Genomic DNA, 27,183 nt, shown 5'->3' with positions numbered 1-27,183 from the left:
GTTGAATCTCCTTTACTTGACAGAGATGTGCATGAGCAGCGGCCCTCCCCAGCCCTATTCCAAATCATACTTATTTTGCATAGGAGATACCATGGTCATGAAGATTGTTCTCCCAGGGTGAGGTTCATTCATTGCATTTTGGGTATGCTGACCCCTGTGATTTCCCCAAATGTGGGAAACTTGACTGCATTATTTGTGGTAGTGGGGGACTGTGTTTGTGCTTTCCTCTGGTCAGCTCTGGTAAAAGTCAGATTTCTTTGTCTCAGATTTTCCTCTAGCCTTGTTCTTCTTTCGAGAGTTCCCTTGTGCTGCCTCAGTTGGATCTCCTTCAGTTTACAGGGGGGTACCCGAGCAGCGATCCTCCCCAGCTCTAGCCCAACTCCTACTTACCTGCCAGGTGAGATACTATGATCATGAAGGTGCTTCTCCCAGGGCAAGGCTCACCCATTGCACTCTAGGTGTGCTGCTCCTGCGATTTCCCCAAATGTGGGAAACTTGACTGCATAATTTGTGTTTCCCCTGGTCGGCTCTCGTATAATTCAGATCTCTTTGTCTCAGGTCTCTCTCCAGCCTAGTTTGCTGTCTGTTTCCACTTCTCTTTTCTTGAGCCGCTCCCTTCTATGCCCTTGCGCACTATCCTGACTTCTCCTCCTGTCTGCTTACTTTGTGCCTTCCAACGCACAATGCGAACTACAGGTAGTGCTGCAGGGCCCACACCCTTTTACTTGCCTTACAGAGCAGCTCTGGAGCTGTTACAGTGCCCAGCTGCTGCAAGAAATCAGCTTGAATGCTTCAGGGGCTGGGGCATAGCCAACATGAGCCCCACACCAAAGGAGGGTGGAGGTGTTTAATGCAAACTAGGGGTCAGCCAAGTGCCGCAAAAGGCCACCATGCCCTGCACGCCCCTTTTCTCTTTTCATATGCAGACGAGGGTTGAAGCCAACTGTCAAAGTCAGAAAAATGTCTCAATGCACGTTGCCATATTTGCACCGCACACTGGTCCGCGCTGCGCGTGCATGCGCTCTCCCGTGGATTCGCATACCCGCAATAACGTGCACTCGCAGGCGCGGTATGCGTATTTACGGTAGAGTTTATGTAGTCGTAGCGTGCGACTCATTCGTTACAAATGTTCACAATTAATGTAGTTTATAGATCATGGTCCCTTTGATAGATTCTGAAAGTTTGGTTAAAATACAATGTCCCAGAGCTGAGGAATCCCTCTTTATATCGTACAAAGGGTCTAACAGGAATCACACAGCAGTGTTTGGTACCCATCGGAAGAGTATTTAATTAGCAATATTCCGGTGTTGGTTTGGAGCGTATTAATCGCTCGTGCGAATAGTTATGGACATAAGAAGTTTATGTCCATTTCTATTAATTACACATACTCAGGTATGCGGCGGGAAACCCAGTTTCCCACCCACCTGAGCTGTTGGAAATCGTCACAGCCCACCTGTATGAATCACCCTATGACCTTTTGTTATGATACAGGGCCGAATTCCTTCGGCCAATGGACAATGGGATTGTAGGACCAGGAGATTGCATTGTGTGTGGGGCATAAATAGGCAGGCCGACCACATCCAGCTCTGACTCTCTCATCAACGGTTATCTGCTGATAGCCGGGAGCTGGATATCGAGGCGCAGGCGATCATACCCTTTGTGCGTAAGTTTCTCTCCGTAATCATTGTCTTTCTGTGAGCCAATTTCTCTCATCTCATCTCTCTCTCTCTCTCTCTCTCTCTCTCTCTTTTTCTGTTCTGTTCTTTCATATCTCCCCTAGACTAGGCTAGTATTGTATTGTATTAGATAGTATTGTATTGTATTGCATTTAGGTCAGTGTAGTATTGTCTTTTTGTATTTATTGTTTAGTTCTGTGGTTAGGAAGTCTCTGTTATATTGTAGTGTATCATTTGTACTGTTATCCCCTTTTTACAAGTATATTAGATATAATACAGTTAATAGGCTTTGGAACCTAAACCAGTATCTGTGCATTTTCTATAGTGATAAGTGTTCACTTGAGCGTCGGTGACGCTCAAGCAGCTTTGTAGTTAGTCAGGTTACACAAGGTTGCACTTACACCCTGTACTCACATTAAGGTATTCAGTGTATTTCATTGGTATAAGGTTTTATCATAAAGGTATAGTGTTGTGAGCGTCTGCATCGCTGGTGACCTCCTCGTGGTCTCGAGCGTAAGCTACGCCATAGCGAATCATTACCCTAGACATAACCAATAACGTGTCCTGTGATCCCTGGGCCGTGAGCGAACGTGACGCTTGAGCGTCTCGCCTACGGCTGAGCGATCGTTACGCAACTAGCGTACCATTACGGTACTTCTTCAGTAAACAGCGTACAGTGTTCTTAGCTTCATAAAGGGTTGTTTATACGACAAAGGAATTTAGCATTGTCAATTGCGGGCTCGTCCTATCCTTCTCATATCTGCACTAGGTAGATCAGCAGACATTATCCCTCCAGCAAAGGGTGGGAGGTTGTCTCATAGTGCTGGCGGGATAAGCGTCTGCTTCGCTTAGATAAAGAATGCTGAAGGAATCCGGGAACCGGAAGTAAGAACAAAACGCTTGTGTCTTTTAAAACTTTTATTTCTCTTCTGTCTTGCGTATACACGCACGCATACATATATCTGCATTTCTGTTTCATTTTTCGTATATCACTATTCCTGTTTGCCAATTTTATAGTTGATAGAAAGTGCTAAAAAGAGATTTGCTGTTATTTAATAGTAGAGGTGATAGTTAAAGTATAGAACAAACACACGGTTTGTCTGAGATACAAGGCAGTCAGTGTGGATTGCGGTAGATGATCAGGGATCATTTACATTGATAAAAATATATTGTGTTACGGTGGATCCTTTGCATTGCATACACGTGTCGCTAACAAAGACTAGCGTACGCAATCCAAAAGGCAGACGCACGCAGCGTTCATTACGCAACGTAGCGTCCGGTTACGCCCACGTAGCTCAAGTTGTGATAAAGTGAAGTAACGCAAAGGCGATAATTAACGCACAGCGGTAGATAACGCGAAGCGGTAAATAACGCAAATCTATTTTTGGAAAATCTGAAATTTAGTTTAACAGATCCTGCTCCTAATTGGTAACACTTTTGGCCTAAAGACAATTTCTGCGCAGAAATAGACATAGAAACAAAGTGTACATGTGTTGAGTGAGTGTGTTTTGTATACAAAAGTTTATATAACTTTAAGGTGGAACCAAAAGGAAAGCCGGGTACTCGTCAAGGGACATACGTGTAAGTGACATATACGGTGGCCAGGGAGGCATCCCTGGTTAAATAATATTTGAGCATTAGAGTATAGCGGACCATAAGGTAACAAGACCAGGAGGTCATAAGGTAACAAGACCAGGAGGTCATAAGGTAACAAGACCAGGAGGTCATAAGGTAAAAGGTCCGCTATAAAAGTCCAGTGGCACAACGCCTGGGGTGTTGGTGCAGAACCCATATAGGCCATACAAGCTCTGGCTGAAGGAATCGCAGCCGGAAACATAGATTCCATTGATCTTTCAGTACATGACAAGTAGTGCTCGTATACTGAACGATTGGACCGCACGTTATTGTGTGCAGTAGTTAGTAATCTGACCTAATACCATTAGAGTAAAGTGGTCACAAACGCTATCTGTACATTCTGACGTGATTTGTGTAATTTTTTATTTTTGGAAGGGAAGTTCGCTGGTCACTCAGGAACTATCTAACAACCCCAACTTTACTGGAAAGAGTAAGTGTCCTGCGGGTAACCCTCATATGTTCCAGTAAACTAAAGGTTCACAGGGGCCCTAGGTTGGGTACAGCAGCTCTGGCTACAGTGATTGCAGCACAGGCCAACGTGGGCGAGAAGTAAGTGGGGTACTTGATAAACCACCACCGCCGGCCTGCCCAAGGACATCTTGGTTTGTTTGTAAGGGTTCGCTGAAAGCCTTGATATTCAAGGAGGAATAAGCAACGCCTGCAGATTATGGGGGCCATTTGTTCAGGTAGGGGGCGATCAACCCTGGTTCAGGTTGATTCTGTGAACCGACCAGTTGGGTCGGCACGATATGTAATGTGTGAAAAATATGGAATTCACACCGAATCTTTATGTGATGAATGGGAGAGAATGACTGTACAAGACAGGGACAAATTCCCAAGAATAGGTAGCTTTAGTCCAGAAGTGTTACAAAATTTAAGGAGGAGGATATGTCTCGTAAAATCAACAAAGAGACAAATTCAACATCATGATTGTTTACAGTTATGGCACCAGGAAGGTGAGATACAGAGAGGTTTGGCTCTGGCGGCAGGATCTGGGGCAGTCAGGAAGTTGATTGCCACAGCTCCTCCTCCACCATACATTGCAGGAGAGAAGTTGATTGCGGAGAGAAACGCACTGGGTTGTAAAACACAAACTCTTAGTAACCCTGTAAATGTTAATGATGTTAACCAAATAACTCATGCAAGTATTAACCCGTGCAAGATGTACCCTGTTTTGAACCTTCCTCAGGAGTGTGATCAAGAAGACGATTCAGCAACAATTTCAGCTCTCTCTCTTGCAGCCACCATAGCAGAGACCACAGTAGGCACAGCGACACCCACGAGATTAGTGAAAGCCCCTAGCGGAGGGATAGGTGAGGTCGTGTCAACGGGTAAGTACGGCACCATGCACTACACTGAAACAATTGTACCACAACAAGCAGTAGAATCTACACAGGAAGAGGCTGTTAGAATTGCTCCTGTAAGGGTAATAGCAGTTCCCAATGGAAAAACAGATGTGTCTGGAGCCACTCCCATAAGGAACATTGCCATGTACACTCCATTTTCCAGAATGGAATTAAGAACAATAGTGTCCGAATTTCCTGACCCCAGGAAGGATTTAGTTGCTAGCCAAAAATACATCAGGGATCTAGGTAACACTGTAGAACCCAACAACAAGGATTGGCAGATACTGCTAAGAGCTTGTTTACCTTCCAATGTTGATGCAACTCAGTTTTTAGCTGATTGTGCATTGGATAAAGATGTACCGCTTACAGACGTGTACAACAAGGATAATGTAAAGAGGATAAATTTACAGCTAAAAGAGTATTTCCCAGCCGTTGTTAAATGGAATAAAATATTTTCCATTAAGCAAAAGGAGTCCGAAACGGCAACAGAATATTTTCACCGGGCACTATTAGAAATGGCAAAGTACACTGGTATAGAAGACATTAAGACCAATCCAAACCATCGGGAAGTAGCAGTATCCGTACTGATGGATGGTTTAAAGGAAACATTAAAGACTAGGGTTCAGACCACGCAACCGTGCTGGCGAGGTCTGTCAGTGTCCGGCTTGAGAGAGGCTGCTATTGATCACGACAGAAACATCACTAGGCACAGGGAATCGCAAAGTGATAAGTTGATGTCCGTAAGTATACAGGCGCTGACCACAAGGCAGCCTGCGTATGTACCACCGAATCCTGTGGGTAAGGCAAGTGTAATAACATGTTTTTCTTGTAACAGACCGGGACACTTTGCACGAGAATGTAGAACAAAGAATGTACAAAGGTCTTTTCAACCCCCTAGACAACAACACAACACACGACATTGGGAGCAGGGTCCACAGAGGCGGAGTTTTGAGCCACATACAGGGGAAACAAAAAGATATCCCCCAAACAGAGACTGGCATGCCTCTGGTAGTTTCCAGCTAACTCCCTCACAAGTAGTTGCTGCCAGCGGGATTCTGGGAGGTCAGCATACCCAATAGGGGTGTGGCCATACCTGTAATCTGCAGCCAGTTAAGTTGATTGCCAGTCTTGGAAGCGAACCAGAGATTGCAATCAATGTGGCTGGTAAAACTTTAAACTTTCTTGTAGACACAGGGGCGGCCAAGTCAGTGATAAATTCGACAGTGGGCATGAGAACCACTGGTAGGACAATTCCAGCCATGGGAGTAACAGGAGTAGTCCAGCACTACCCTGTTAGCAAACCAGCCGAGATTACAATAGGGCCTTTGTATACCAAGCATTCCTTTTTGCTGGCTGCATCGGCACCAACTAATCTCCTGGGGAGAGACTTACTATGTAAAATGGGTTGCGTCATTTATTGTACCCCTGAAGGTGTATTCTTGGACATTCCTGAGAATCACGCTCAGGAAGTACGAGACATGTTAGACTCCCCATCAAAATTAATGTCACATTCCATTATGACAAATAGGAATCCATCCCAAGTAGAAGAGATGATATCTCAGATACCAGAGTCACTTTGGACAAAAGATGGACAGGACACTGGATTAATGGCAAACGTAGCTCCAGTAGTTGTGCAAGTAAAAGATGGTAGGATAGCTCCAAAAATCCCACAGTATCCTCTGAAGCCAGAGGTGGAGCTAGGAGTTTTTCCCGTAATAGAGCGCTTGCTACAACAGGGCATTCTAGTAAGAACGTCCAGCACCGCAAATAGTCCCATCTTCCCTGTTAAAAAGAGTGGGGGGAGGGGTTACAGGCTAGTGCAGGATCTAAGGGGGATTAACAAAATAGTTGAGAGTCAGTTCCCCGTAGTGCCTAATCCAGCTGTCATCCTAATGCAAATTCCTCCCACTGCCAAATTTTTCACTGTTATTGACCTCTGCTCCGCTTTCTTTTCGGTACCTCTGCACCCTGACAGCCAATATTTGTTTGCATTCACATACAGAGGAGTCCAATACACGTGGACTCGGTTACCCCAAGGTTTCATAGATAGTCCAAGTATATTTTCTCAGGCTTTGTATGATTGTTTACAGTCTTTCCAACCAGACAGTGGATCAGTATTGATACAGTATGTGGACGATTTATTACTGTGTTCAGATTCACTGGAAGCATCTCTGAAGGATACGAAACAGCTCCTGTTTCATCTTTCAGACACAGGTCACAAGGTTTCCAAAGACAAGTTGCAATTATGCCAAGCTAAGGTAAAATATTTGGGACACTGTCTAACACAAGGACTGAGACACCTGACCGCTGATAGAATCCAAGCCATTAGAGACATGACACTGCCACAAACCCAGCAACAGATCAGGACGTTTTTAGGAATGTGTGGGTATTGCCGTAATTGGATCCCAGGGTTTTCCATATTGGCGCTACCTTTGCAGGAAATGGTCTCTTCAAACAAACCTGATCGGATTTCGCATACAGACGAATCTGAAACAGCATTTGAGAGACTCAAACAGTGCCTAACGCAGGCACCAGCACTAGGTATGCCAGACTATGGGAAACCCTTTGAACTATACGGAACAGAAAGTGCTGGGTGCGCAGCAGGTGTACTAACACAAAAACACGGTGATGCCAGCAGGCCAATTGCATACTACAGCGCCCAGCTAGATACGGTAGCGCGATCCCTCCCCACATGCTTGCGTAGCGTTGCGGCGATAGCATTGCTAGTAACGAAAAGCGAAGATGTCGTGCTAGGCCACAACCTCACAATCCATACACCGCATGCGGTATCTGCCTTATTGAATTCTGCCCAAACCAGACACGTCTCATCTGCAAGGTTTACAAGATGGGAATTGGCATTAATGGCCCCCGTAAACATCACCATAAGGAGATGCAGCGCATTAAATCCTGCAACATTTCTCCCAGGTGTGCCTGGTCAGACACAAAGGGTGGAAGGTGAGAGTGATGGGGAAGGAGGATTTAATGCAAAGGAAGATACACATGATTGTATGGAATATTTGACCCAAAATTTTACCGCAAGGCCTGACATCAGTGACAATCCACTGGAAGATGCAGAACTCACGTTCTACACGGATGGTAGTTGTCACAGACAGTCAGACTCGGGAGACTTGTGTACTGGATACGCAGTCGTAGATGACCAAGACACCATAGAAGCGGAACCGCTAGGCCCACCTCACTCAGCCCAGGTTGCTGAACTGGTCGCCCTAACCAGAGCATGTGAATTGGCTAAGGGTAAGTCAGCCAATATCTACACCGATTCCAGATACGCGTTCGGGGTAGTCCATGATTTCGGAGCCCTATGGCGGCTCAGAAATTTCATGACGGCAGCTGGTACACCGATAGCGCATGCAGCTCACATAAAAAGGCTTCTAACAGCGATACAGGAACCCGACAGAGTGGCTGTTATCAAATGTAAAGCACATACATATAGCCAAGACCCAGTATCCCTTGGTAACAGCCGAGCAGACGAAGCCGCAAAGCTTGCAGCTGCTACCCCCACACGGACAGACACCACACAGTTGATGGTATTTAATACCATCAACACACAGAAGTTGTGTGAGATGCAGAATCTGTGTTCCACACAGGAAAGAGCAGTCTGGAAGGCAAAGGGATATGGCCAGGAGTCCTCAGGGCTCTGGACGGATGGACATGGTAAACCAGTGGCCCCCAGGGCATACCTTCCATGTCTGGCTGAAGCAGCTCACGGGCTGACTCATCTAGGCAAGGAGGGGATGTGCAAATTGGTAAGAGCATACTGGTGCGCCCCAGGATTCTCCTCTCATGCGAGTAAAAGAGCAATGTCATGCCTTACCTGTCTGAGAAAGAATATTGGAAAAGCAATACCTACAGAACCATCCCATATCCCACCTGCCGGCGGCCCTTTCCAGGTAATACAAATTGACTTCATTCAATTACCCCCATGTCGAAATTTGAAATATGTACTTGTCTGTATAGATGTTTTCTCGAATTGGGTCGAGGCTTTTCCAGCAGCTACAAATACCGCTATGTTTACAGCTAAGAAAATTGTGCAGGAATTTGTATGTAGATATGGTATCCCTAGAATCATTGAAAGTGATAGGGGTACCCATTTTACAGGTGATGTCTTTCAAGGAATGTGTAAATTGATGGGTATTGATAGTAAGCTACACACTCCGTACCGTCCACAGGCGAGTGCGAAGGTCGAAAGAGTGAACAGCACTATTAAAAATAAATTGAGTAAAGTAATGGCAGAGACAGGATTGACGTGGCCAGAAGCTTTACCCATTGTTTTGTATAGCATCAGAACCACTCCCAGGTCCCCTCTTAATCTGTCTCCTTTTGAAATCTTGTTTGGTCGACAACCGCATGTCATGATTAACCCTCAGGATGATTTGAAATGTAACAATGAAGTAACTGTAAAGTACTTGATTAACATGAGTAAACAGTTGAGGAATCAAAATGATAATCTGAAGTTGGTGATTCCTGATTTACCAGATAGTAATTGTCATGACATTGAACCTGGGGATTATGTAATGATACGAAATTTTCTACGCTCAGGTTGTCTTATTGATAGATGGGAAGGACCATACCAGGTCTTATTGACTAGCACCACAGCATTGAAGGTTGCTGAGAGAGAGACTTGGGTCCATTCATCCCACTGCAAAAAGGTTGCTGATCCAGAGAAGTCCCGCGATAAGGAACAGACGGTAGAGGTTGTATCACTGGAGTGTCTGTTCCAGGAGGATTGAGGCGGCACCTGAGCCTTGAAAATCGAAAGCAGCTGTCGACTCCCTTCTCCCTTTTATTGTTTTTCTCCACTTCCCAGCCCCTCTCCCTTAAAATTTCTTTTTCCCCCTCCTCATTCTTCTCTATTTCCTCCTCAAAGATGGACTTGCCCCAAGAGACTGTGATCCGGATTTTGATGTTAACCATGATGTTGACCAGAGCAGTCTGTTCCGGCGAGAGTACCATAGAGGTCGAAAGAGGTTCTGGAATGGGTTCCGATTATGATGATGGAGGCGTAGTTTTCCAAGATCAACCAAACCAACAAGCAAAGGCGAGTATCAGAAAACGATCCGATAGAAGAAATTGTGATGGATTGTTAGCTGAAGAAAATTGTATCTGTAGGCTCTGTGATAATCTGGTTGAAGATGGATGCATAAAGAAATGCCAATCTAGTTTTAATATCCATATAGACCGGCATCCATTGAGTGACTATCACTCCTTAGTGGGTAACGTGTTAAACCAAACAGATTGTTGGGTATGCTCTCAAGTACCTCAGGGTCACAGCAAATCAGGGCTAGTACCATTTCCTTTAACGTTAGGGGAGGTACTTGAGCTAAGTGGTGGGAGACCGGTGGACCGGAGGTTTAATATCTCCAGCCCTCCTAGTTTGAAGCTCCACCAATACCATGTGGATAGGTCCCTCTTATGTTTTAACATCTCCAATCCCAGAAAACCGGGAAATTGGGAAGTGTCATGGAGCAACCTTACCATGACCTTTTCACACAGAGCAGATAGAATGCCTACAGATACAGAGCTCGTACGCCACATAGCCAGTAGAGGAAAATCTTTCCGGTATCGATATACCTTAGGAAATAGGATTACTAGAGTTGGAGAGGTATCACCAGGATACTGTGCACATATCGTACAAACCGATACGTGCATTAAGCAGTTGGAAGAATTAGGGTCAGGAGATTTCACCTGGAAGGTTTGTAACATGGTCATGTCCTTCTCCGTCCCATATGTTCTCCCCGATGATGCATATTTCATATGCGGGAGAAAGGCGTACAAGTGGCTTGCCCCAAACTCTGAAGGATTGTGTTATATTGGAAAAGTATTGCCTGAAGTGATGACTGTTACACATGACAAAATGAAGGACATACACCGTGGTGCCCAAGCTCCTTATACTCACACTCATTACGAGCACCGAGTTAAAAGACAACTGTCAGAAAGGCTAGAGCATCCGGCCTCTGATCTTATCCATGAATCCACCGGGATTCAGGTTCTGGTAGCGTTAGATTTCACTCGTACCGCTCGAGGAGTGATGAATTATAAATACATTTCCGCACTCGCCAATTTGTTAGATAATATCACTGAAATGTATGATGACACGTTTAGATACACTGGAAGAGAACTTCAAGCTTACAAAACAGAACTAGTTCAGCATAGGATGGTTCTTAATTATCTTACAGCAGTAACAGGCGGATATTGTGTTACATTGGCAACACAGTACGGCATAAAGTGTTGCACGTATATCACAAATAGCACCGAGGATCCGGTAGAGGTCATAGACCAAAAGATGGACGATATTCTCCAATTGAAGTGGGAATTTCGTCGAAAACACAATCTCACCCTTGCTGCTGTAGGTAATGAGCTGACTGGTTGGGTGTCATGGTTGAACCCGCGAAATTGGTTCTCCGGTTTAGGAGAGTGGGCTCAAGGAGTCATAATGGATGTTGGAAAGTTTCTACTATGTATCTTGGGTGTCGTTATATCGATTGGATTGATATTTAGATGCGGGCAGGCTTTAATGAGGTGCAAACAAAGTACAAAAGTGATGAGCTTGACGAGTGAGGAAACTGTAATTAACCTGGATTTGATTTATGACCCAATGATAGAAACCAGAATGTGATGAAAAATGCGATTATGCGGTCCGTTTCTTTCACCTGTTTTTCTGCTTTTCTCCCAGATACAAAGACCCCCTTGGACGAGGAAGCTGACGAGACGAGATGTATACAGACAACGGATTGACCAAAGAAGAAGATTTGACAACTTTAAATATGGACACTTGATGAACTTTGCCATAGATCCCCAGTTTCCCTAGTATCTTTAAACTCACGCTAGCCCAACATTTTTGTAAATCTGATGGCTCAGACAAAGCTATTTGCTCATGCCTAAGGAGCAATACAGCGCAAAGAAGACGACTCTCAACAGATACCGAAAACAACTTCGACGACAGATGTACATTTCCCTGACATAGAATATCATTGCATTTTTCGTAAGTGTTCTTTATCTTCATCTCTACAACCCTCAGGTAACGACACACATAGACGATAGGGAATACAGGCACAGATATCAGCAACCACATACCTCCCCCATTCATGTATCATCAACTAAAATGTGCATCCCCATTTTGTTACAACCACAGCCGAAATGAGCTCGGTAAAGTTTGACAGCCCATCCACAGACCTGTACCACAGGATAAGAAGGAATTCAAATGTATACTTCGCAATACCTCGAAGCTTGATTTACCACACGTACGGCACGATGATACATGACCCTCCAAACATGGACTCATACACACATGCTTCTGCTTTCTCACTAGGTCATACCCTCTTCACACCTTCTCCTCTCTCCTCCCCTACCCAACCATGGAAATCAATTAACCCCTGACTTACATTTTTCTCCTTAAATGTTTTGTGGCAGTTATTATTGACTGCCAAAGGGTGGACTGTCAAAGTCAGAAAAATGTCTCAATGCACGTTGCCATATTTGCACCGCACACTGGTCCGCGCTGCGCGTGCATGCGCTCTCCCGTGGATTCGCATACCCGCAATAACGTGCACTCGCAGGCGCGGTATGCGTATTTACGGTAGAGTTTATGTAGTCGTAGCGTGCGACTCATTCGTTACAAATGTTCACAATTAATGTAGTTTATAGATCATGGTCCCTTTGATAGATTCTGAAAGTTTGGTTAAAATACAATGTCCCAGAGCTGAGGAATCCCTCTTTATATCGTACAAAGGGTCTAACAGGAATCACACAGCAGTGTTTGGTACCCATCGGAAGAGTATTTAATTAGCAATATTCCGGTGTTGGTTTGGAGCGTATTAATCGCTCGTGCGAATAGTTATGGACATAAGAAGTTTATGTCCATTTCTATTAATTACACATACTCAGGTATGCGGTGGGAAACCCAGTTTCCCACCCACCTGAGCTGTTGGAAATCGTCACAGCCCACCTGTATGAATCACCCTATGACCTTTTGTTATGATACAGGGCCGAATTCCTTCGGCCAATGGACAATGGGATTGTAGGACCAGGAGATTGCATTGTGTGTGGGGCATAAATAGGCAGGCCGACCACATCCAGCTCTGACTCTCTCATCAACGGTTATCTGCTGATAGCCGGGAGCTGGATATCGAGGCGCAGGCGATCATACCCTTTGTGCGTAAGTTTCTCTCCGTAATCATTGTCTTTCTGTGAGCCAATTTCTCTCATCTCATCTCTCTCTCTCTCTCTCTCTCTCTCTCTCTGTTCTGTTCTCTCATATCTCCCCTAGACTAGGCTAGTATTGTATTGTATTAGATAGTATTGTATTGTATTGCATTTAGGTCAGTGTAGTATTGTCTTTTTGTATTTATTGTTTAGTTCTGTGGTTAGGAAGTCTCTGTTATATTGTAGTGTATCATTTGTACTGTTATCCCCTTTTTACAAGTATATTAGATATAATACAGTTAATAGGCTTTGGAACCTAAACCAGTATCTGTGCATTTTCTATAGTGATAAGTGTTCACTTGAGCGTCGGTGACGCTCAAGCAGCTTTGTAGTTAGTCAGGTTACACAAGGTTGCACTTACACCCTGTACTCACATTAAGGTATTCAGTGTATTTCATTGGTATAAGGTTTTATCATAAAGGTATAGTGTTGTGAGCGTCTGCATCGCTGGTGACCTCCTCGTGGTCTCGAGCGTAAGCTACGCCATAGCGAATCATTACCCTAGACATAACCAATAACGTGTCCTGTGATCCCTGGGCCGTGAGCGAACGTGACGCTTGAGCGTCTCGCCTACGGCTGAGCGATCGTTACGCAACTAGCGTACCATTACGGTACTTCTTCAGTAAACAGCGTACAGTGTTCTTAGCTTCATAAAGGGTTGTTTATACGACAAAGGAATTTAGCATTGTCACAACTTTGACCCACTGCTTGGATGACATCACCATATGCAAATCCATCTGCGGCAGGCCTTCCCCCAGGAATGCTTGCACTAGTTGTTGCATTTGGTTTGTTGTTTGGGGGTGCTTCAGTATTAGGCAGCTTTCTGCCCTCCCATGTTCATCTGAAAATATATGTTCTCCCTGCAGTTGTTGTCCCCAGATGAGAGTTCCCTTGTGCTGCCTCAGTTGAATCTCCTTTACTTGACAGAGATGTGCATGAGCAGCGGCCCTCCCCAGCCCTATTCCAAATCATACTTATTTTGCATAGGAGATACCATGGTCATGAAGATTTTTCTCCCAGGGTGAGGTTCATTCATTGCATTTTGGGTATGCTGACCCCTGTGATTTCCCCAAATGTGGGAAACTCAACTGCATTATTTGTGGTAGTGGGGGACTGTGTTTGTGCTTTCCTCTGGTCAGCTCTAGTAAAAGTCAGATTTCTTTGTCTCACATTTTCCTCTAGCCTTGTTCTTCTTTCGAGAGTTCCCTTGTGCTGCCTTTGTTGGATCTCCTTCACTTTACAGGGGGGTACCCGAGCAGCGACCCTCCCCAGCTCTAGCCCAACTCCTACTTACCTGCCAGGTGAGATACTATGATCATTAAGGTGCTTCTCCCAGGGCAAGGCTCACCCATTGTACTCTGGGTGTGCTGCTCCTGCGATTTCCCCAAATGTGGGAAACTTGACTGCATAATTTGTGTTTCCCCTCGTCGGCTCTCGTATAATTCAGATCTCTTTGTCTCAGGTCTCTCTCCAGCCTAGTTTGCTGTCTGTTTCCACTTCTCTTTTCTTCAGCCGCTCCCTTCTATACCCTTGTGCACTATCCTGACTTCTCCTCCCGTCTGCTTACTTTGTGCCTTCCAATGCACAATGCAAACTACAGGTAGTGCTGCAGGGCCCACACCCTTTTACTTGCCTTACAGAGCAGCTCTGGAGCTGTTACAGTGCCCAGCTGCTGCAAGAAATCAGCTTGAATGCTTCAGGGGCTGGGGCATAGCCAACATCAGCCCCACACCGAAGGAGGGTGGAGGTGTTTAATGCAAACTAGGGGTCAGTCAAGCGCCGCAAAAGGCCACCATGCCCTGCACGCCCCTTTTCTGTTTTCATATGCAGATGAGGGTTGAAGCCAACTTTGACCCACTGCTTGGATGACATCACCATATGCAAATCCATCTGCGGCAGGCCTTCCCCCAGGAATGCTTGCACTAGTTGTTGCATTTGGTTTGTTGTTTGGGGGTGCTTCAGTATTAGGCAGCCTTCTGCTGCACCCTGCTTTGGTGTGGGGCTCATGTTGGCCATGCCCCATCCCCTGAAGCTTTCAAGCAGATTTCTTGCAGCAGCTGGGCACTGTAACAGCTCAAGAGCTGCTCTGTAAGGCAAGTAAAAGGGTGTGGGCCCTGCAGCACTACCTGTAGTTTGCATTGTGCATTGGAAGGCACAAAGTAAGCAGACGGGAGGAGAAGTCAGGATAGTGCACAAGGGTATAGAAGGGAGCGGCTGAAGAAAAGAGAAGTGGAAACAGACAGCAAACTAGGCTGGAGAGAGATCTGAGACAAAGAGATCTGAATTATACGATAGCCGACCAGGGGAAACACAAATTATGCAGTCAAGTTTCCCACATTTGGGGAAATCGCAGGGGCAGCACACCCAGAGTGCAATGGGTGAGCCTTGCCCTGGGAGAAGCACCTTCATGATCATAGTATCTCACCTGGCAGGTAAGTATGAGTTGGGCTAGAGCTGGGGAGGGTCGCTGCTCGGGCACCCCCCTGTTAAGTGAAGGAGATCCAACTGAGGCAGCACAAGGGAACTCTCAAAAGAAGAACAAGGCTAGAGGAAGATCTGAAACAAAGAAATCTGACTTTTACCAGAGCTGACCAGAAGAAAACACAAACACAGTCCCCCACTACCACAAATAAAGCAGTCGAGGTGAGGTTCATTCATTGCATTTTGGGTATGCTGACCCCTGTGATTTCCCCAAATGTGGGAAACTCGACTGCTTTATTTGTGGTAGTGGGGGACTGTGTTTGTGTTTTCTTCTGGTCAGCTCTGGTAAAAGTCAGATTTCTTTGTTTCAGATCTTCCTCTAGCCTTGTTCTTCTTTTGAGAGTTCCCTTGTGCTGCCTCAGTTGGATCTCCTTCACTTAACAGGGGGGTGCCCGAGCAGCGACCCTCCCCAGCTCTAGCCCAACTCCTACTTACCTGCCAGGTGAGATACTATGATCATGAAGGTGCTTCTCCCAGGGCAAGGCTCACCCATTGCACTCTGGGTGTGCAGCCCCTGCGATTTCCCCAAATGTGGGAAACTTGACTGCATAATTTGTGTTTCCCCTGGTCGGCTCTCGTATAATTCAGATCTCTTTGTCTCAGATCTCTCTCCAGCCTAGTTTGCTGTCTGTTTCCACTTCTCTTTTCTTCAGCCGCTCCCTTCTATACCCTTGTGCACTATCCTGACTTCTCCTCCCGTCTGCTTACTTTGTGCCTTCCAATGCACAATGCAAACTACAGGTAGTGCTGCAGGGCCCACACCCTTTTACTTGCCTTACAGAGCAGCTCTGGAGCTGTTACAGTGCCCAGTTGCTGCAAGAAATCTGCTTGAATGCTTCAGGGGATGGGACATGGCCAACATGAGCCCCACACCAAAGGAGGGTGGAGCAGAAGGCTGACTAATACTGAAGCACCCCCAAACAACAAACCAAATGCAACAACTAGTGCAAGCATTCCTGGGGGAAGGCCTGCCGCAGATGGATTTGCATATGGTGATGTCATCCAAGCAGTGGGTCAAAGTTGGCTTCAACCCTCGTCTGCATATGAAAACAGAAAAGGGGCGTGCAGGGCATGGTGGCCTTTTGCGGCGCTTGACCGACCCCTAGTTTGCATTAAACACCTCCACCCTCCTTCGGTGTGGGGCTCATGTTGGCTATGCCCCAGCCCCTGAAGCATTCAAGCTGATTTCTTGCAGCAGCTGGGCACTTTAACAGCTCCAGAGCTGCTCTGTAAGGCAAGTAAAAGGGTGTGGGCCCTGCAGCACTACCTGTAGTTTGCATTGTGCATTGGAAGGCACAAAGTAAGCAGACGGGAGGAGAAGTCAGGATAGTGCACAAGGGTATAGAAGGGAGCGGCTGAAGAAAAGAGAAGTGGAAACAGACAGCAAACTAGGCTGGAGAGAGACCTGAGACAAAGAGATCTGAATTATACGAGAGCCGACCAGGGGAAACACAAATTATGCAGTCAAGTTTCCCACATTTGGGGAAATCGCAGGAGCAGCACACCCAGAGTGCAATGGGTGAGCCTTGCCCTGGGAGAAGCACCTTCATGATCATAGTATCTCACCTGGCAGGTAAGTAGGAGTTGGGCTAGAGCTGGGGAGGGTCGCTGCTCGGGTACCCCCCTGTCAAGTGAAGGAGATCCAACTGAGGCAGCACAAGGGAACTCTCGAAAGAAGAACAAGGCAAGAGGAAAATCTGAGACAAAGAAATCTGACTTTTACCAGAGCTGACCAGAGGAAAGCACAAACACAGTCCCCCACTACCACAAATAATGCAGTTGAGTTTCCCACATTTGGGGAAATCACAGGGGTCAGCATACCCAAAATGCAATGAATGAACCTCACCCTGGGAGAACAATCTTCATGACCATGGTATCTCCTATGCAAAATAAGTATGATTTGGAATAGGGCTGGGGAGGGCCGCTGCTCATGCACATCTCTGTCAAGTAAAGGAGATTCAACTGAGGCAGCACAAGGGAACTCTCATCTGGGGACAACAACTGCAGGGAGAACACATATTTTCAGATGAACATGGGAGGGCAGAAGGCTGCCTAATACTGAAGCACCCCCAAACAACAAACCAAATGCAACAACTAGTGCAAGCATTCCTGGGGGAAGTTCTGCAGAAGACGGATTTGCATACGGTGATGTCATACAAGCAGTGGGTCAAAGTTGGCTTCAACCCTCATCTGCATATGAAAAGAGAAAAGGGGCGTGCAGGGCATGGCGGCCTTTTGCGGTGCTTGGATGACCCCTAGTTCGCATTAAACACCTCCACCCTCCTTTGGTGTGGGGCTCATGTTGGCCATGCCCCATCCCCTGAAGCATTCAAGCAGATTTCTTGCAGCAGCTGGGCACTGTAACAGCTCCAGAGCTGCTCTGTAAGGCAAGTAAAAGGGTGTGGGCCCTGCAGCACTAACTGTAGTTTGCATTGTGCATTGGAAGGCACAAAGTAAGCAGACGGGAGGAGAAGTCAGGATAGTGCACAAGGGTATAGAAGGGAGCGGCTGAAGAAAAGAGAAGTGGAAACAGACAGCAAACTAGGCTGGAGAGAGACCTGAGACAAAGAGATCTGAATTATACGAGAGCCGACCAGGGGAAACACAAATTATGCAGTCAAGTTTCCCACATTTGGGGAAATCGCAGGGGCAGCACACCCAGAGTGCAATGGGTGAGCCTTGCCCTGGGAGAAGCACCTTCATGATCATAGTATCTCACCTGGCAGGTAAGTAGGAGTTGGGCTAGAGCTGGGGAGGGTCTCTGCTCGGGCACCCCCCTGTCAAGTGAAGGAGATCCAACTGAGGCAGCACAAGGGAACTCTCAAAAGAAGAACAAGGCTCTGAAACAAAGAAATCTGACTTTTACCAGAGCTGACCAGAGGAAAACACAAACACAGTCCCCCACTACCACAAATAAAGCAGTCGAGTTTCCCACATTTGGGGAAATCACAGGGGTCAGCATACCCAGAATGCAATGAATGAACCTCACCCTGGGAGAATAATCTTCATGACCATGGTATCTCCTATGCAAAATAAGTATGATTTGGGATAGAGCTGGGGAGGGCCGCTGCTCAGGCACATCTCTGTCAAGTTAAGGAGATTCAACTGAGGCAGTACAAGGGAACTCTCATCTAGGGACAACAACTGCAGGGAGAACACATATTTTCAGATGAACATGGGAGGGCAGACGGCTGCCTAATACTGAAGCACCCCCAAACAACAAACCAAATGCAACAACTAGTGCAAGCATTCCTGGGGGAAGGCCTGCCGCAGATGGATTTGCATATGGTGATGTCATCCAAGCAGTGGGTCAAAGTTGGCTTCAACCCTCGTCTGCATATGAAAACAGAAAAGGGGCATGCAGGGCATGGTGGCCTTTTGCTGCGCTTGTCTGACCCCTAGTTTGCATTAAACACCTCCACCCTTCTTCGGTGTGGGGCTCATGTTGGCTATGCCCCAGCCCCTGAAGCATTCAAGCTGATTTCTTGCAGCAGCTTGGCACTGCAACAGCTCCAGAGCTGCTCTGTAAGGCAAGTAAAAGGGTGTGGGCCCTGCAGCACTACCTGTAGTTTGCATTGTGCATTGGAAGGCACAAAGTAAGCAGACGGGAGGAGAAGTCAGGATAGTGCACAAGGGTATAGAAGGGAGCGGCTGAAGAAAAGAGAAGTGGAAACAGACAGCAAACTAGGCTGGAGAGAGACCTGAGACAAAGAGATCTGAATTATACGAGAGCCGACCAGGGGAAACACAAATTATGCAGTCAAGTTTCCCACATTTGGGGAAATCGCAGGAGCAGCACACCCAGAGTACAATGGGTGAGCCTTGCCCTGGGAGAAGCACCTTCATGATCATAGTATCTCACCTGGCAGGTAAGTAGGAGTTGGGCTAGAGCTGGGGAGGGTCGCTGCTCGGGTACCCCCCTGTAAAGTGAAGGAGATCCAACTGAGGCAGCACAAGGGAACTCTCGAAAGAAGAACAAGGCTAAAGGAAAATCTGAGACAAAGAAATCTGACTTTTACCAGAGCTGACCAGAGGAAAGCACAAACACAGTCTCCCACTACCACAAATAATGCAGTCAAGTTTCCCACATTTGGGGAAATCACAGGGGTCAGCATACCCAAAATGCAATGAATGAACCTCACCCTGGGAGAAAAATCTTCATGACCATGGTATCTCCTATGCAAAATAAGTATGATTTGGAATAGGGCTGGGGAGGGCCGCTGCTCATGCACATCTCTGTCAAGTAAAGGAGATTCAACTGAGGCAGCACAAGGGAACTCTCATCTTGGGACAACAACTGCAGGGAGAACATATATTTTCAGATGAACATGGGAGGGCAGAAGGCTGCCTAATACTGAAGCACCCCCAAACAACAAACCAAATGCAACAACTAGTGCAAGCATTCCTGGGGGAAGGCCTGCCGCAGATGGATTTGCATATGGTGATGTCATCCAAGCAGTGGGTCAAAGTTGGCTTCAACCCTCGTCTGCATATGAAAAGAGAAAAGGGGCGTGCAGGGCATGGTGGCCTTTTGCGGCGCTTGGCTGACCCCTAGTTTGCATTAAACACCTCCACCCTCCTTTGGTGTGGGGCTCATGTTGGCTATGCCCCAGCCCCTGAAGCATTCAAGCTGATTTCTTGCAGCAGCTGGGCACTGTAACTGCTCCAGAGCTACTCTGTAAGGCAAGTAAAAGGGTGTGGGCCCTGCAGCACTACCTGTAGTTCGCATTGTGCGTTGGAAGGCACGAAGTAAGCAGACGGGAGAAGTCAGGATAGTGCGCAAGGGCATAGAAGGGAGCGGCTCAAGAAAAGAGAAGTGGAAACAGACAGCAAACTAGGCTGGAGAGAGACCTGAGACAAAGAGATCTGAATTATACGAGAGCCGACGAGGGGAAACACAAATTATGCAGTCACGTTTCCCACATTTGGGGAAATCGCAGGAGCAGCACACCCAGAGTGCAATGGTTGAGCCTTGCCCTGGGAGAAGCACCTTCATGATCATAGTATCTCACCTGGCAGGTAAGTAGGAGTTGGGCTAGAGCTGGGGAGGGTCGCTGCTCGGGTTCCCCCCTGTGAAGTGAAGGAGATCCAACTGAGGCAGCACCAGGGAACTCTCGAAAGAAGAACAAGGCTAGAGGAAGATCTGAGACAAAGAAATCTGACTTTTACCAGAGCTGACCAGAGGAAAGCACAAACACAGTCTCCCACTACCACAAATAATGCAGTCAAGTTTCCCACATTTGGGGAAATCCCAGGGGTCAGCATACCCAAAATGCAATGAATGAACCTCACCCTGGGAGAAAAATCTTCATGACCATGGTATCTCCTATGCAAAATAAGTATGATTTGGAATAGGGCTGGGGAGGGCCGCTGCTCATGCACATCTCTGTCAAGTAAAGGAGATTCAACTGAGGCAGCACAAGGGAACTCTCATCTTGGGACAACAACTGCAGGGAGAACATATATTTTCAGATGAACATGGGAGGGCAGAGGACTGCCTAATACTGAAGCACCCCCAAACAACAAACCAAATGCAACAACTAGTGCAAGCATTCCTGGGGGAAGGCCTGCCGCAGATGGATTTGCATATGGTGATGTCATCCAAGCAGTGGGTCAAAGTTGGCTTCAACCCTCGTCTGCATATGAAAAGAGAAAAGGGGCGTGCAGGGCATGGTGGCCTTTTGCGGCGCTTGGCTGACCCCTAGTTTGCATTAAACACCTCCACCCTCCTTTGGTGTGGGGCTCATGTTGGCTATGCCCCAGCCCCTGAAGCATTCAAGCTGATTTCTTGCAGCAGCTGGGCACTGTAACAGCTCCAGAGCTGCTCTGTAAGGCAAGTAAAAGGGTGTGGGCCCTGCAGCACTACCTGTAGTTCGCATTGTGCGTTGGAAGGCACAAAGTAAGCAGACAGGAGGAGAAGTCAGGATAGTGCGCAAGGGCATAGAAGTAAGCGGCTCAAGAAAAGAGAAGTGGAAACAGACAGCAAACTAGGCTGGAGAGAGACCTGAGACAAAGAGATCTGAATTATACGAGAGCCGACCAGGGGAAACACAAATTATACAGTCAAGTTTCCCACATTTGGGGAAATCGCAGGAGCAGCACACCCAGAGTGCAATGGGTTAGCCTTGCCCTGGGAGAAGCACCTTCATGATCATAGTATCTCACCTGGCAGGTAAGTAGGAGTTGGGCTAGAGCTGGGGAGGGTCGCTGCTAGGGTACCCCCCTGTAAAGTGAAGGAGATCCAATTAAGGCAGCACAAGGGAACTCTCGAAAGAAGAACAAGGCTAGAGGAAAATCTGAGACAAAGAAATCTGACTTTTACCAGAGCTGACCAGAGGAAAGCACAAACACAGTCCCCCACTACCACAAATAATGCAGTTGAGTTTCCCACATTTGGGGAAATCACAGGGGTCAGCATACCCAAAATGCAATGAATGAACCTCACCCTGGGAGAAAAATCTTCATGACCATGGTATCTCCTATGCAAAATAAGTATGATTTGGAATAGGGCTGGGGAGGGCCGCTGCTCATGCACATCTCTGTCAAGTAAAGGAGATTTAACTGAGGCAGCACAAGGGAACTCTCATCTGGGGACAACAACTGCAGGGAGAACACATATTTTCAGATGAACATGGGAGGGCAGAAGGCTGCCTAATACTGAAGCACCCCCAAACAACAAACCAAATGCAACAACTAGTGCAAGCATTCCTGGGGGAAGTTCTGCAGAAGACGGATTTGCATACGGTGATGTCATCCAAGCAGTGGGTCAAAGTTGGCTTCAACCCTCATCTGCATATGAAAAGAGAAAAGGGGCGTGCAGGGCATGGCGGCCTTTTGCGGTGCTTGGATGACCCCTAGTTCGCATTAAACACCTCCACCCTCCTTTGGTGTGGGGCTCATGTTGGCCATGCCCCATCCCCTGGAGCATTCAAGCTGATTTCTTGCAGCAGCTGGGCACTGTAACAGCTCCAGAGCTGCTCTGTAAGGCAAGTAAAAGGGTGTGGGCCCTGCAGCACTACCTGTAGTTTGCATTGTGCATTGGAAGGCACAAAGTAAGCAGACGGGAGGAGAAGTCAGGATAGTGCACAAGGGTATAGAAGGGAGCGGCTGAAGAAAAGAGAAGTGGAAACAGACAGCAAACTAGGCTGGAGAGAGACCTGAGACAAAGAGATCTGAATTATACGAGAGCCGACCAAGGGAAACACAAATTATGCAGTCAAGTTTCCCACATTTGGGGAAATCGCAGGGGCAGCACACCCAGAGTGCAATGGGTGAGCCTTGCCCTGGGAGAAGCACCTTCATGATCATAGTATCTCACCTGGCAGGTAAGTAGGAGTTGGGCTAGAGCTGGGGAGGGTCGCTGTTCGGGCACCCCCCTGTCAAGTGAAAGAGATCCAACTGAGGCAGCACAAGGGAACTCTCGAAAGAAGAACAAGGCTAGAGGAAGATCTGAGACAAAGAAATCTGACTTTTTCCAGAGCTGGCCAGAGGAAAGCACAAACACAGTCCCCCACTACCACAAATAATGCAGTCGAGTTTCCCACATTTGGGGAAATCACAGGGGTCAGCATACCCAGAATGCAATGAATGAACCTCACCCTGGGAGAACAATCTTCATGACCATGGTATCGCCTATGCAAAATAAGTATGATTTGGGATAGGGCTGGGGAGGGCCGCTGCTCAGGCACATCTCTGTCAAGTAAAGGAGATTCAACTGAGGCAGCACAAGGGAACTCTCATCTGGGGACAACAACTGCAGGGAGAACACATATTTTCAGATGAACATGTGAGGGCAGAAGGCTGCCTAATACTGAAGCACCCCCAAACAACAAACCAAATGCAACAACTAGTGCAAGCATTCCTGGGGGAAGGCCTGCAGCAGATGGATTTGCATATGGTGATGTCATCCAAGCAGTGGGTCAAAGTTGGCTTCAACCCTCGTCTGCATATGAAAAGAGAAAAGGGGCGTGCAGGGCATGGCGGCCTTTTGCAGCGCTTGGATGACCCCTAGTTTGCATTACACACCTCCTCCCTCCTTCGGTGTGGGGCTCATGTTGGCTATGCCCCAGCCCCTGAAGCATTAAAGCTGATTTCTTGCAGCAGCTGGGCACTGTAACTGCTCCAGAGCTACTCTGTAAGGCAAGTAAAAGGGTGTGGGCCCTGCAGCACTACCTGTAGTTCGCATTGTGCGTTGGAAGGCACGAAGTAAGCAGACGGGAGAAGTCAGGATAGTGCGCAAGGGCATAGAAGGGAGCGGCTCAAGAAAAGAGAAGTGGAAACAGACAGCAAACTAGGCTGGAGAGAGACCTGAGACAAAGAGATCTGAATTATACGAGAGCCGACGAGGGGAAACACAAATTATGCAGTCAAGTTTCCCACATTTGGGGAAATCGCAGGAGCAGCACACCCAGAGTGCAATGGTTGAGCCTTGCCCTGGGAGAAGCACCTTCATGATCATAGTATCTCACCTGGCAGGTAAGTAGGAGTTGGGCTAGAGCTGGGGAGGGTCGCTGCTCGGGTTCCCCCCTGTGAAGTGAAGGAGATCCAACTGAAGCAGCACCAGGGAACTCTCGAAAGAAGAACAAGGCTAGAGGAAGATCTGAGACAAAGAAATCTGACTTTTACCAGAGCTGACCAGAGGAAAGCACAAACACAGTCCCCCACTACCACAAATAATGCAGTCGAGTTTCCCACATTTGGGAAAATCACAGGGGTCAGCATACCCAGAATGCAATGAATGAACCTAACCCTGGGAGAACAATCTTCATGACCATGGTATCTCCTATGCAAAATAAGTATGATTTGGGATAGGGCTGGTGAGGGCCGCTGCTCAGGCACATCTCTGTCAAGTAAAGGAGATTCAACTGAGGCAGCACAAGGGAACTCTCATCTGGGGACAACAACTGCAGGGAGACCACATCTTTTCAGATGAACATGGGAGGGCGGAAGGCTGCCTAATACTGAAGCACCATCAAATATCAAACCATGGCCCTCATTCCGAGTTGATCGCTCGCAAGGCGATTTTAGCAGAGTTACACACGCTAAGCCGCCGCCTACTGGGAGTGAATCTTAGCTTCTTAAAATTGCGACCGATGTATTCGCAATATTGCGATTACAAACTACTTAGCAGTTTCAGAGTAGCTTCAGACTTACTCTGCATCTGCGATCAGTTCAGTGCTTGTCGTTCCTGGTTTGACGTCACAAACACTCCCAGAGTTCGCCCAGACACTCCCCCGTTTCTCCGGCCACTCCTGCGTTTTTTCCGGAAACTGTAGCGTTTTTTCCCACACGCCCATAAAACGGCCTGTTTCCGCCCAGTAACACCCATTTCCTGTCAATCACATTACGATCGCCGGAGCGAAGAAAAATCCGTGAGTAAAAATACTTTCTTCATTGTAAAATTACTTGGCGCAGTCGCAGTGCGAATATTGCGCATGCGTACTAAGCAGAATTTCACTGCGATGCGATGAAATTTACAGAGCGAACGACTCGGAATGAGGGCCCATATGCAACAACTAGTACAAGCACTCCTGGGGGAAGGTCTGCAGCAGACGGATTTGCATACGGTGATGTAAATCCAAGCAGTGGGCCAAAGTTGACTGGAACCCTCATCTGCATATGAAAAGAGAAAAGGGGCATGCAGGGCATGGCGGCCTTTTGCAGTGCTTGGATGACCCCTAGTTCGCATTAAACACCCCCACCCTCCTTTGGTGTGGGGCTCATGTTGGCCATGCCCCATCCCCTGATGCATTCAAGCTGATTTCTTGCAGCAGCTGGGCACTGTAACAGCTCCAGAGCTGTTCTGTAAGGCAAGTAAAAGTGTGTGGGCCCTGCAGCACCACCTGTTGTTCGCATTGTGCGTTGGAAGGCACAAATTAAGCAGACGGGAGGAGAAGTCAGGATAGTGCGCAAGGGCATTCTTTTCTCTTAGTCCGGGGGCAAGGCTTCAAAATGGGGTCTGCAACGGAGGAGACACAGGGGGCGTGGTCACAGCAGCTTTTCTCTACAGTCTGCACCAGCAGGAGCCTACACCATTTTTTATGATCACGCTGAACTGCAGTGCGACTGCAATTACAGCATGGTCAAGAAGGGAGGCGTCATGCTGGGTGGCCATGCCCTGTCACTGTGCAGGAGCCAGCACCGCTCACACACTAGTCCCCGGGTGCAGCCCCCAACCCCCGGGACACCCGGAGCAACAAAATGTAGATTCAGGCAACCAGGCCACGCCCCTACCTATGAAACCATGCCTCCTTTTTACCATTGCGCTGTTTATCTGCGCGCACTGCATTACAATCTCCCTCGCCACCTCTCTGGGTGTCACCAGTGATAGTGACACCTCTGCCATGCTTGTAGCAGCTGGTCCTAAGATCTACGCCTCAAGCCCTGAGTGTTTGCCCTTGTGACTTGTTGATCATCATAGCGAAGCAGATGCTTACAGAAAACTGCAGGGGCTTAGATTGAAAATAAAAACAATTGATGGGTATAAGGTAGAGAGGAGTGGGTTCGGTTCTCCGAGAACCGAATTCCCCACGAACTCCACGTGGTTTACATTGGTCCGAGGCAGGCTCGGTTGTTCCTGCCTGACTCGGAAAACCTGAACAAGGGAAAATGTCATCATCCCGCTGTCAGATTCTCGTGAGATTCGGATTCCATATAAAGAGCTGCGCGTTGCTGCCATTTTTACTCGTGCATTGAAGAGAGAGCGGAGAGGACGTGGCTATGTTCTCTCAGTGGAAATCTCAATATCAGTGCTCAGTATCAGTGGTTACTTATTGCTGCTCAGTAATACTAGTAGTGTGTCTCTCCTGCTCAGTGTCAGTTCTCAGTAGTATCCTCATCAGTGCTCAGTATCACTGCTCATTGTCTTGTGCTGCATTGTGGTGCTCAGCATACTACAGTACATTACTAATAGTCCAGTGCTGCATCTTGCTGCTCAGTGTCAGTTCTAGTATCCTCATCAGTGCTCACTATCACTGCTCATTGCATTGTGGTGTTCTGTATACTACAGTAACATAGTAATATAGTATATATAGAGGAGCGGGTTCGGTTCTCCGAGAACCGAATTCCCGACGAACTCCACGTGGTTTACACTGGTCCGAGGCAGGCTCGGTTGTTCCTGCCTGACTCGGAAAACCTGAACAAGGGAAAATGTCATCATCCCGCTGTCGGATTCTCGCGAGATTCGGATTCCATATAAAGAGCTGCGCGTTGCCGCCATTTTTACTCGTGCATTGAAGAGAGAGCGGAGAGGACGTGGCTATGTTCTCTCAGTGGAAATCTCAATATCAGTGCTCAGTATCAGTGGTTACTTATTGCTGCTCAGTAATACTAGTAGTGTGTCTCTCCTGCTCAGTGTCAGTTCTCATTAGTATCCTCATCAGTGCTCAGTATCACTGCTCATTGTCTTGTGCTGCATTGTGGTGCTCAGCATACTACAGTACATTACTAATAGTCCAGTGCTGCATCTTGCTGCTCAGTGTCAGTTCTAGTATCCTCATCAGTGCTCACTATCACTGCTCATTACATTGTGGTGTTCTGTATACTACAGTAACATAGTAATATAGTAACATATGGTAACATAGTTTTTGAGGTTGAATAGAGGCAAATTGCCCATCGTGTTCAACCTGTTTTAAGTTGTGATGATTCTACATACTTGCTGAATAATGTTTTATGACTAGTTAGCTACTATAACTCATGTTACCCCCGGATTAACCATGTTGATATTTTAAGTATTATAACCTTGGATAGCTTTTTCATTCAGAAATGTATCCATTCCTTTTTTAAATCCTATTACAGAGTCCGCCATTACCACCTTCCCTGGCAGG

General features: G+C 47.2%; 17 non-coding genes and 3 pseudogenes across 17 annotated transcripts; 5 read left to right on the top strand and 15 right to left on the bottom strand.

The window, feature by feature from the left end:
* The first annotated feature begins 66 nt into the window (after positions 1–66).
* LOC135012142 (U1 spliceosomal RNA) lies at positions 67–230 on the top strand. The gene has a single exon (XR_010211147.1). It is a non-coding gene; the product is annotated as a U1 spliceosomal RNA (small nuclear RNA).
* A 152-nt stretch (positions 231–382) lies between these two features.
* On the top strand, positions 383–545 carry LOC135012406 (U1 spliceosomal RNA). The gene has a single exon (XR_010211381.1). It is a non-coding gene; the product is annotated as a U1 spliceosomal RNA (small nuclear RNA).
* A 13,302-nt stretch (positions 546–13,847) lies between these two features.
* LOC135012502 (U1 spliceosomal RNA) lies at positions 13,848–14,011 on the top strand. The gene has a single exon (XR_010211452.1). It is a non-coding gene; the product is annotated as a U1 spliceosomal RNA (small nuclear RNA).
* A 152-nt stretch (positions 14,012–14,163) lies between these two features.
* LOC135012397 (U1 spliceosomal RNA) lies at positions 14,164–14,299 on the top strand (annotated as a pseudogene).
* Positions 14,300–15,154: 855 nt separating this feature from the next.
* Positions 15,155–15,317, bottom strand: LOC135012248 (U1 spliceosomal RNA). Its single transcript, XR_010211252.1, has one exon. It is a non-coding gene; the product is annotated as a U1 spliceosomal RNA (small nuclear RNA).
* A 468-nt stretch (positions 15,318–15,785) lies between these two features.
* LOC135012320 (U1 spliceosomal RNA) lies at positions 15,786–15,948 on the top strand. The gene has a single exon (XR_010211324.1). It is a non-coding gene; the product is annotated as a U1 spliceosomal RNA (small nuclear RNA).
* Positions 15,949–16,776: 828 nt separating this feature from the next.
* LOC135012302 (U1 spliceosomal RNA) lies at positions 16,777–16,939 on the bottom strand. The gene has a single exon (XR_010211306.1). It is a non-coding gene; the product is annotated as a U1 spliceosomal RNA (small nuclear RNA).
* Positions 16,940–17,091: 152 nt separating this feature from the next.
* On the bottom strand, positions 17,092–17,255 carry LOC135012160 (U1 spliceosomal RNA). Its single transcript, XR_010211165.1, has one exon. It is a non-coding gene; the product is annotated as a U1 spliceosomal RNA (small nuclear RNA).
* A 674-nt stretch (positions 17,256–17,929) lies between these two features.
* Positions 17,930–18,092, bottom strand: LOC135012274 (U1 spliceosomal RNA). Its single transcript, XR_010211278.1, has one exon. It is a non-coding gene; the product is annotated as a U1 spliceosomal RNA (small nuclear RNA).
* Positions 18,093–18,234: 142 nt separating this feature from the next.
* Positions 18,235–18,398, bottom strand: LOC135012188 (U1 spliceosomal RNA). Its single transcript, XR_010211193.1, has one exon. It is a non-coding gene; the product is annotated as a U1 spliceosomal RNA (small nuclear RNA).
* Positions 18,399–19,072: 674 nt separating this feature from the next.
* LOC135012330 (U1 spliceosomal RNA) lies at positions 19,073–19,235 on the bottom strand. Its single transcript, XR_010211333.1, has one exon. It is a non-coding gene; the product is annotated as a U1 spliceosomal RNA (small nuclear RNA).
* Positions 19,236–19,387: 152 nt separating this feature from the next.
* On the bottom strand, positions 19,388–19,551 carry LOC135012225 (U1 spliceosomal RNA). Its single transcript, XR_010211229.1, has one exon. It is a non-coding gene; the product is annotated as a U1 spliceosomal RNA (small nuclear RNA).
* A 698-nt stretch (positions 19,552–20,249) lies between these two features.
* LOC135012424 (U1 spliceosomal RNA) lies at positions 20,250–20,385 on the bottom strand (annotated as a pseudogene).
* Positions 20,386–20,537: 152 nt separating this feature from the next.
* On the bottom strand, positions 20,538–20,701 carry LOC135012235 (U1 spliceosomal RNA). The gene has a single exon (XR_010211239.1). It is a non-coding gene; the product is annotated as a U1 spliceosomal RNA (small nuclear RNA).
* A 674-nt stretch (positions 20,702–21,375) lies between these two features.
* LOC135012362 (U1 spliceosomal RNA) lies at positions 21,376–21,538 on the bottom strand. The gene has a single exon (XR_010211360.1). It is a non-coding gene; the product is annotated as a U1 spliceosomal RNA (small nuclear RNA).
* A 152-nt stretch (positions 21,539–21,690) lies between these two features.
* LOC135012501 (U1 spliceosomal RNA) lies at positions 21,691–21,854 on the bottom strand. The gene has a single exon (XR_010211451.1). It is a non-coding gene; the product is annotated as a U1 spliceosomal RNA (small nuclear RNA).
* Positions 21,855–22,528: 674 nt separating this feature from the next.
* On the bottom strand, positions 22,529–22,691 carry LOC135012312 (U1 spliceosomal RNA). Its single transcript, XR_010211316.1, has one exon. It is a non-coding gene; the product is annotated as a U1 spliceosomal RNA (small nuclear RNA).
* A 152-nt stretch (positions 22,692–22,843) lies between these two features.
* LOC135012167 (U1 spliceosomal RNA) lies at positions 22,844–23,007 on the bottom strand. The gene has a single exon (XR_010211172.1). It is a non-coding gene; the product is annotated as a U1 spliceosomal RNA (small nuclear RNA).
* Positions 23,008–23,705: 698 nt separating this feature from the next.
* On the bottom strand, positions 23,706–23,841 carry LOC135012388 (U1 spliceosomal RNA; annotated as a pseudogene).
* Positions 23,842–23,993: 152 nt separating this feature from the next.
* On the bottom strand, positions 23,994–24,157 carry LOC135012154 (U1 spliceosomal RNA). The gene has a single exon (XR_010211159.1). It is a non-coding gene; the product is annotated as a U1 spliceosomal RNA (small nuclear RNA).
* Positions 24,158–27,183: the final 3,026 nt, after the last annotated feature.

The sequence above is a fragment of the Pseudophryne corroboree genome, unplaced genomic scaffold (genome assembly GCF_028390025.1).
Source record: "Pseudophryne corroboree isolate aPseCor3 unplaced genomic scaffold, aPseCor3.hap2 scaffold_253, whole genome shotgun sequence".
Taxonomy (NCBI): Eukaryota; Metazoa; Chordata; class Amphibia; order Anura; family Myobatrachidae; genus Pseudophryne; species Pseudophryne corroboree.
The sequence above is the reverse complement of the archived record's forward strand: the minus strand, read 5'-3'. Positions and strand labels throughout refer to the sequence as shown.